Raw genomic sequence first — 8,658 nt, 5'->3', positions numbered from 1 at the left:
ATTTATGTGCACTAAATGTCAGCCACGTACCTTTTATAAAAGTGTGTGTTTGGGTTGGTAATTAGCTGGTGACGGATGCACTTGGTGTTTCTCCTCTTATTTGAAATGCTCCGTGTTATTTGGATCTCGCAGTGGCTGATTGCCCTGATTGTGGAGCCGCAAAAGAAATATGTATGTGCTCCTTGTGCTAGAGGATTTGACCAGGTGCTCCTTGTGATGGTGCTCTGATTATGGCTCCTTGTGTTGTGGACTGTAATTATTTGTTGTTTTAATAAACGGCCGCTTGATATCTTGTCTCGGCGGAGATGGACCATGCGAACGCCTTGGGGCAATGTGGATTGGTCGTTGGGGTACACAATATTTCTCCATAAAAGCATCATTATCATAAGTTCGGATCTCCCCTGCCTTACGTTGTGTAGATTTAGTTTGTTTAAAGAACAAAAAGACAGGGAGAAATTTCTTATGTTTGTCCAAATAGGAGATAATAAATACATACCGACGTCTGGAAGCAGCGCTTCTCGACAATTACTAGCGTAGGGGTGAGAATGCTGCGGGTAATGTGTCAAAATCTCATTTAATTGGTAACCACGTTCTAATGCGGCAATCATCAAAAATAAAAAAACAAAAAAAGGAATTTGTAGTACGTATACGCGCTGAGTATGAAGTGTTCATACATAGTCCGTTTTAGCTGACGCACCAAGATTTGGGGTCTGGTAGAGGTGAGTAAAACCACCCATGCCAGGCGATAATCTACCCGATTGTTACGTCCGAAGCAAGTTTGATGTCCATATGTCCACAGCGAGACATACAAATAGGCTGCGCCAAATGTGCGTAGCTACAACATGCCGGCCTCACCCAAGGCTTTTCTGATGACGCGCAATTGATAGACGAACAGCGATTTGCAACGATTCCCTTTTTTTTTTGGTACACTGTATTGCTCTAATAAAGTACTCATAATCTCGGGCCTACAAACTTGGGCAGCTACGCACGCTCAAAATATGGGTATGCGCCACGGGCCACCAGTAAAGGAAGTTGGTAAAACCTAGAATATAAAAAAGTTGTTGAATTCGGGTAAAACCCATTAATTAAAATTTACTATAGAATAATGCACAACACTTACCGTTTTCGCCCTCGTGGTTTTCTAGAATGACATTTATGCCATTCAGGAAAGTTGTAAAGTGTGCCGCTGCTGATACCCAGCGATGGAAAAATAGGTACAATTGTACCCTCTCAACTTTAAAAACTTACGTGGGGTCCACACAAGCTAATGTTGCTCAGACTATACAAATGCAGTCACGTTTTACAAAAAGTAAAACATTTAAGAAAAAATTGGTTTGCGCACGGTGAAGTACATGCAGTACGTAGCCAAATAGCGTTTAACGTCAATTTTCAATTCTAATTTCTTTATTTAGCCAATGTTTGACTATTTTTATAAATCCCTTATTGAATTGTAGAAGCAATCAGAATTGTCTTCTTAAAAATGTGCATAAACACAAAAGATAATTTGCTGGGTGGTACATTCATATACGCAGTCAAAGTTTCTACGCAAACTAGGTACTAAATGTGACTTTCCATCACTTGGTACAGCACAGCGGGGAATATCGGAGACATCCACCGATTAAGAAGTGGCCTGGAGTCAGTGGCTCCAGGTCTNTGAAGTGTTCATACATAGTCCGTTTTAGCTGACGCACCAAGATTTGTGGTCTGGTAGAGGTGAGTAAAACCACCCATGCCAGGCGATAATCTACCCGATTGTTACGTCCGAAGCAAGTTTGATGTCCATATGTCCACAGCGAGACATACAAATAGGCTGCGCCAAATGTGCGTAGCTACAACATGCCGGCCTCACCCAAGGCTTTTCTGATGACGCGCAATTGATAGACGAACAGCGATTTGCAACGATTCCCTTTTTTTTTTGGTACACTGTATTGCTCTAATAAAGTACTCATAATCTCGGGCCTACAAACTTGTGCAGCTACGCACGCTCAAAATATGGGTATGCGCCACGGGCCACCAGTAGAGGAAGTTGGTAAAACCTAGAATCTAAAAAAATTGTTGAATTCGGGTAAAACCCATTAATTAAAATTTACTATAGAATAATGCACAACACTTACCGTTTTCGCCCTCGTGGTTTTCTAGAATGACATTTATGCCATTCAGGAAAGTTGTAAAGTGTGCCGCTGCTGATACCCAGTGATGGAAAAATAGGTACAATTGTACCCTGTCAACTTTAAAAACTTACGTGGGGTCCACACAAGCTAATGTTGCTCAGACTATACAAATGCAGTCACCTTTTACAAAANCGATGGAAAAATAGGTACAATTGTACCCTCTCAACTTTAAAAACTTACGTGGGGTCCACACAAGCTAATGTTGCTCAGACTATACAAATGCAGTCACGTTTTACAAAAAGTAAAACATTTAAGAAAAAATTGGTTTGCGCACGGTGAAGTACATGCAGTACGTAGCCAAATAGCGTTTAACGTCAATTTTCAATTCTAATTTCTTTATTTAGCCAATGTTTGACTATTTTTATAAATCCCTTATTGAATTGTAGAAGCAATGTGCATAAACACAAAAGATCATTTGCTGGGTGGTACATTCATATACGCAGTCAAAGTTTCTACGCAAACTAGGTACTAAATGTGACTTTCCATCACTTGGTACAGCACAGCGGGGAATATCGGAGACATCCACCGCGAACTTTTCCTCGGGCGCCAAATTGGCAGCAACATTGAATGTTCTAATGGCGCCATCTACTGCTAGCGGGCCACATGGCTGAGAGAAAGAAAAACCAATGAACGCACCAAATAACAATAGCTGTGTTTTCTTAGGCAATGGGAACCGAATAAAATTTCTTCACGCAAATGCATCATGATCTTGACGGAGATCTAATTCAATCTATGACTCGTGCTGATTCCTTTGTTTCAATAATAATTAGTAGCACGGTTTGGTAACACTGACAAATGAATCCATAAACAAAGAGATATTTTAGCATCTAGCATCTACTTGATTCACATAAATCGCTTTAGTAAAATCACATTAGTTCCCGTAAATATGCATTTTTCACAGTTGTGTGTGTTCATTTAAATAATTTTCTTCCTCGAGCTAGTAGTATAAAACAATGAGAATGATCCAGATCGGTTCCGTGAGAAATGATCGCGATAATGCCCAAGATAAACGAAGAAAACACGACTAACAATGTGAGGAATTGTTGCATATACCGGGCGCCCGTAGGTGTTGAATACTTCACACCAACCTTTAACGTTCCTGCCACGGCAATCAGACTTGATTTTATCAATTTTGATACTTCCACCGGTGTGGCCTGTGTCAACATCGGCCCCAAACCACCACCAAAGGCCAACTTTTTTGTTTACATTGGGTGGCAGGCCATGCAACGCAAACATTACACAAATTAATAATGACAGCTCACGGATGAGCGTAGATTTCAAAAATCGATACAATTTTATCGCTAGATAATATAAAGGAGCAAACACATTATTCAAATGCTCGGGTAATATCGTAATATTATACACCCCATACACGGCCAATTGAACACGTCAATCATAAACCAACCCCAACATGGGTTTAGAGCGCGTAAGTAGTATATGCCAATTCAAGGTTCTATAATTATATGATGTAATTCTCGCCACCCAACCATAAGTACCATGATATTAAGAATAAATATCAATAATAGCAATGACTTTACGATCGAAACATCGACAAAATAACCATTTTCAGGTAACAATGACTCGTTTCTCTACGTTGAGAAAGAAATCGGAACGCCACGCTCATCGTTACCCGATAGCGTGCCGGCTATGCGAGGGTAAGCACCCAATCCGTCTATGCCCAGTATATCGAGCAAAGACCCCGGAAGAGCGTTTGCGAGAGGTCCTGTTAGGGCGGTTCTGCGGCAATTGCTTGTCGATGACGCATCGTGTACAAAGGTGCACCAGCCGCGATCGATGCCGCCGATGCCATGACAAGCACCATACGACGCTGCACATCGACGAAGAGCCCGTTGACCGGAGACCGTGGAGCCAGCAGGTTGCCAGCGAAGAGGAAAGAGACAACGTACTCTCGATATACGCGTCAGACTCCGGAACGGATTCCCGAACCCGCCGCCCTGAAATCGAAGAGGGCGAAATAATTGAGCCTGTAGCGGAAGCGAATTTTCCAATATCGACGGGGGGATCGGAAACCCGGACTTTCCGACTCCCGTTAGCACATAAAAGGCGACAACATCAACGGGCACCGCAGCGTCGCGGAGCGGAGACTCGGTCTTTCCGCCGGCGATCCATACGCAAAAAGGCTACCGGTCAAGAAGGACAACGGCAACGGGCACGACAGCGCTGCGGAGCGGAGACTCGGTCTCTCCGCCCGCGGTCCATACGCCAAAGGGCTACCGGTCAAGAAGGACAACGGCAACGGGCACGACAGCGCTGCGGAGCGGAGACTCGGTCTCTCCGCCCGCGGTCCATACGGAAAAGGGTTTCCCGTCAAGGAAAACAACGACAGCGCCGTGGAGCGGAAACTTGGACTTTCCGCCCGCGGGACACAAACAACGTGGCCTCAAGACGCGATGAACGACGGGGTGGACTGGTGACTCGGCCTCGCCAGCTACCCGTCGCCTTTAGATCCGGCCAAGTAACGCTAGCCGCTCAGGGCTTGAGACCATTTACGGCAATTTCCCCTACAGCCATAGTAAAGATAGAATCTAGAGGACGCTTACACCTCATACGCGCCTTAATTGATGTGTGCGCGCCAGCGTCTATAATATCGGCTAGTCTGATGCGAGAATTGGGCTTGGAGGAGAGTGGCTTCGGGCACCAACGAAGCTGCATGATTCGGCTGAGAGGAAAACATGGGCAGGGCGCCAGGCTGGCGATCCACGCAGCAGTAGTCGGTAACTACGTGCAGCTAAGCCCTACCGCCAGTGTCGACCGCTCGATAGCCGCGTCATATAACAATATTCGCCTGGCAGACCCGAACTTCTTTACATCGACTCCAATCCGCTTGGTGCTAGGAGCAGACGCCTACCCGGAGATCGTTCTGCCGGGCCCGTTGCCCACGTCCTTCGGCCCTCTCGTGGCTCAAAATAGCATATTCGGCTGGCTATTATCAGGGGCTTGCCGATCTTAAACTACGTATGCCTGATATGTAGTCTCCGTTTTTATACGATACCATTTATTTACTTTTATTCCCAAATGAATTATGGAAACAAACTATTTATTGAATTTTGAATAAATATATACGAAATTTGTGCACTGAAATGTCAAGCCATGTCCTGTTTATTTCATTTTTTCTTCTACAGCCTTAGGAAACCGACGCGCTCACCAAAAAGTGGCAGCTGCGGATCCAGCTTAATGGAAAGAAATAAAGCTAATAAGTTTAGAATAGTTTTTTTTCCACATGGAGGAGTAATGGCTGAATCGCTCGACTTCTGTTGCGTATAGCAAGGGGGCCGGCATGTTTAGGCCTCCACGCTAAACCAAGTAACTAAACGGGTGAACCACCCTAATGTGAGAATGCACTTTCATGTAACCGAGCTCACACACATACATACATGTGTATATACAGGGCCAAATAATTGCTACGCCGTTAGCACATACACATGAATGTCCTTTTACCGCTTGAATATAAAACTTCGTTAAGTTTCCCCTCCAAACAGTTTGTTGCTTGGAGGTCAAACTTAACTGCTCAAGATTAAGCTCGGTCACTTCTATCGAGCACTTCGACCACACCGGAAGCGATCCAGCCACTACTCCTGCGTATTTCTCAAGGTAATATTGTATACCAAAAATCACAAGTCACATTTCACCAATTTGACTAATAAAGCCACTTTGTTATATATTGAATTAATCCGTGGTGTTTGCTTTTGATTATTTCATTTCAAAATTAAACCCTTGGTGCAACTACGAGCGACGTTGCCCCAGGGCGTTCGCAATGTTTTTTTTTAATTAACAAAAAAATACCATGAAAAATATTTTGAATATTGCAAAAAAAGCGATGCAAAATATTTTTGTAAGTGACTGTATTTGGTACAGCAGTAACTGCCTATGTAACTATACAACATTTTTTAAATCACTGTTTGAGATCAATTTAAGATATTATCATTATATTTAAGTAATAATAAAAAAGTTAGCACATTTAAGTAAAAAATAAATATATAAGTGCATCACCTAAACCATTTTGAGCGAAGCAAAATTATTCCTTCTTTTTATGGAAATGCGATCTTAAAGAAATTATAGCATTAAGGGTTGCAAAAAATTCTTGTTTTGCCCTTGAGAGGGGATATTTGTGATAAAAATTTAATTGGCTAACAAAAAAATGGTTTCCAGCAATCCCGGTATTTAAATCGACTAATCCCGGGATATTCGGGACTTGAAAAAGACCGGCTCCCGAAATCCCGGGATCCCGGTATTGACATCCCTAATGAGCACTCATAAATTATTTTCATGATGGTGCCCCTCGTTTTTGTGTTTATTGGGATAATGCCCTAATCGCGCGCTGTGATGTTGATTCAAACTCAACATTTGAAAACACATTTACATGTATGGCTGTAGCTGAGTGTGCAAAGACGCTTGATACAATTGGTTGCCAGAAGGTCCCGGGTTCAATTGCGATCAGACGAAATATAAAATTAAATTTTTTTTTCCTTCTTAATTACGAAAAAGCATATGTGCACTTCACAACGAGATATTTTATAACGTACATACTCAAATTTAAAACGAGTTGGGTTGGTGCTCTTTCATATGCGTATTTTTTTTTTTTTAATATAGCACGTTTTTTTTAATCCAAAAATTTAATTTGCTCGGTGTTCATATTCAGATTGTTAATTGGTTCGTAAGATATACGTGATTAAGTGGAACCAATTTTCATTATCTTCCTTTTATTAGCTCGGGATGTAACTATGTAATATTGATGCGCCTAAAAGATGCAGAGATTTCTATCTCAAGTTACATACCTGATGACCAGGGAACGGATTTTATGGAAATTGCCTTTTTTCTGCTAAAGAGATAGAGTATATTCGATTAAGAATGTCCACGATTTAGCTTTCCCTGATTCCATATATACACATTTGATCTTGCCTTTTTTTTCCTTTTTTAAGATATTTGCATTTTTTTGCCTTTTCTACCTTTAAAAAAGTGATTATAGCATTTACAATTTTTTTTTTTAAGATTAAAAAATATACACATGCCCATGCGGCTTATAGAAGCGCAGGGACCTCTTGCCAAATTAATAATAATAATAGATTGGCGCTTACACATATGTTAGTGTTTGGCTGAGCTTCTCCTCCGATTTGTGGCGTGCGCCTTGATGTTGTCACACAAAGCGGAGGGACCTACAGTTTTACGCCGACTCCGAACGGCGATGGTATTTTTATAAGAAGCTGTTTTCATGGCGGAAATACACTCGGAGGTTTGCCATTGCCTGCCGAGGGACGACCGCTGTTAAGAAAAAACCTTTTTCTATATTTTTTGCGATGTTGCTTTGACCAGGGTTTGAACCCAGGTGCTGCGGAGTGGAAGCGCGCACTGCTTACCACTACACCACAGCGGCCGACTTGCCAAATTGGTGTTGGAAAAATTCAAAGCCGTTTTCTCAGCTAACGTTGCCTTGGAGACAATAAGAGGTGTGGATAAAATTGTAAAGGTCGAGGAAAATGCCCTTATTCCTGATAATATGAATGTTTCAAACGTTCCATATTTAAATTGGGCTCCCTTGTATCAACTTACGTCGAGCGCACATTTAGTACATTCAAGGCTTTTCTTCGCGAAAATCGAATGAAAATGCTGCCAGAAAACTTCAAAATGCATCTTGTGGTTCAATGTTACTACAACTATACAGATTAAAGTTTTATGAGTTAGAAACTCGAAAGGATNTTTTGCCTTTTCCAGCCTATTTCGTTATTTTATTTTGCCTTTTTTATAGGTTTTTAGGTCCTAAAAATCCGTTCCCTGCTGATGACAGTACGAATGGCAATTATAATAGGGAGGTTTTAGTTTTTTAAACTAGAATTTTTTGTTTTAAGCTGAATAACGGTAAATTAAAAATATATCGAAAACTTATCTATAGAATAAAAAATTAACTAGATTTTCGGAACCAGCGAGCAATTCTGTATAGGAATTGGGTAGTGGTATCCATTGAAAATTTTTGCTGTAAACCAGTGTAATCGATTCATTTAATAAAATTTTTAATCGCTGCCATCCCCTGCAGTACGGGGGAGCGACTACAGGTTCCCTGGTTAAACAGTAGTAGCTTAGTATTTTATTTTAGTTGAGACTACCAATACATACATATGTATATACATATCGAGTCCTAACCTGCAAAAGGATGTAAGCGACATTTTTTTTTCAAAATCTGTTACTTCTTAGCTTGAAAAGGTTGGCCACATCCCTTAGTTGCGGTAATATCCTATGAATATATGAAGCATTAGATGAATAAATACAACAAAATATTAATTTTGATGCAGAAATGCATATATATGCTCTAGGAACATTTCTGCATCAAAAAGAAGATTAAATAAATGATATAAAAAAAAAACTTTTTAATATACAACGCTTTTATAAATGGACTAAAAAGTAGAAAATAATATTTCTCAGTCCCATAGAATTTGTTTTGATAACTTTTGATTTTGAAATTTTAGCAAAAGTC

General features: G+C 41.0%; 1 long non-coding RNA gene across 1 annotated transcript; it reads right to left on the bottom strand.

Annotated features, from left to right (window-relative positions):
* Positions 1-334: 334 nt before the first annotated feature.
* On the bottom strand, positions 335-1,200 carry LOC108361873 (uncharacterized). Its single transcript, XR_001847381.1, has 4 exons — positions 1,121-1,200; positions 675-1,042; positions 497-592; positions 335-405 (listed from the first exon to the last, which is right to left on the bottom strand). It is a non-coding gene; the product is annotated as an uncharacterized LOC108361873 (long non-coding RNA).
* Between the last annotated feature and the right edge of the window lie 7,458 nt (positions 1,201-8,658).

This window comes from Rhagoletis zephyria, unplaced genomic scaffold (genome assembly GCF_001687245.7).
Source record: "Rhagoletis zephyria isolate East Lansing unplaced genomic scaffold, Rhagoletis_zephyria_1.1 Rzeph_scaffold_00873, whole genome shotgun sequence".
Taxonomy (NCBI): Eukaryota; Metazoa; Arthropoda; class Insecta; order Diptera; family Tephritidae; genus Rhagoletis; species Rhagoletis zephyria.
This window is presented reverse-complemented; position numbering and strand designations above follow the sequence as displayed.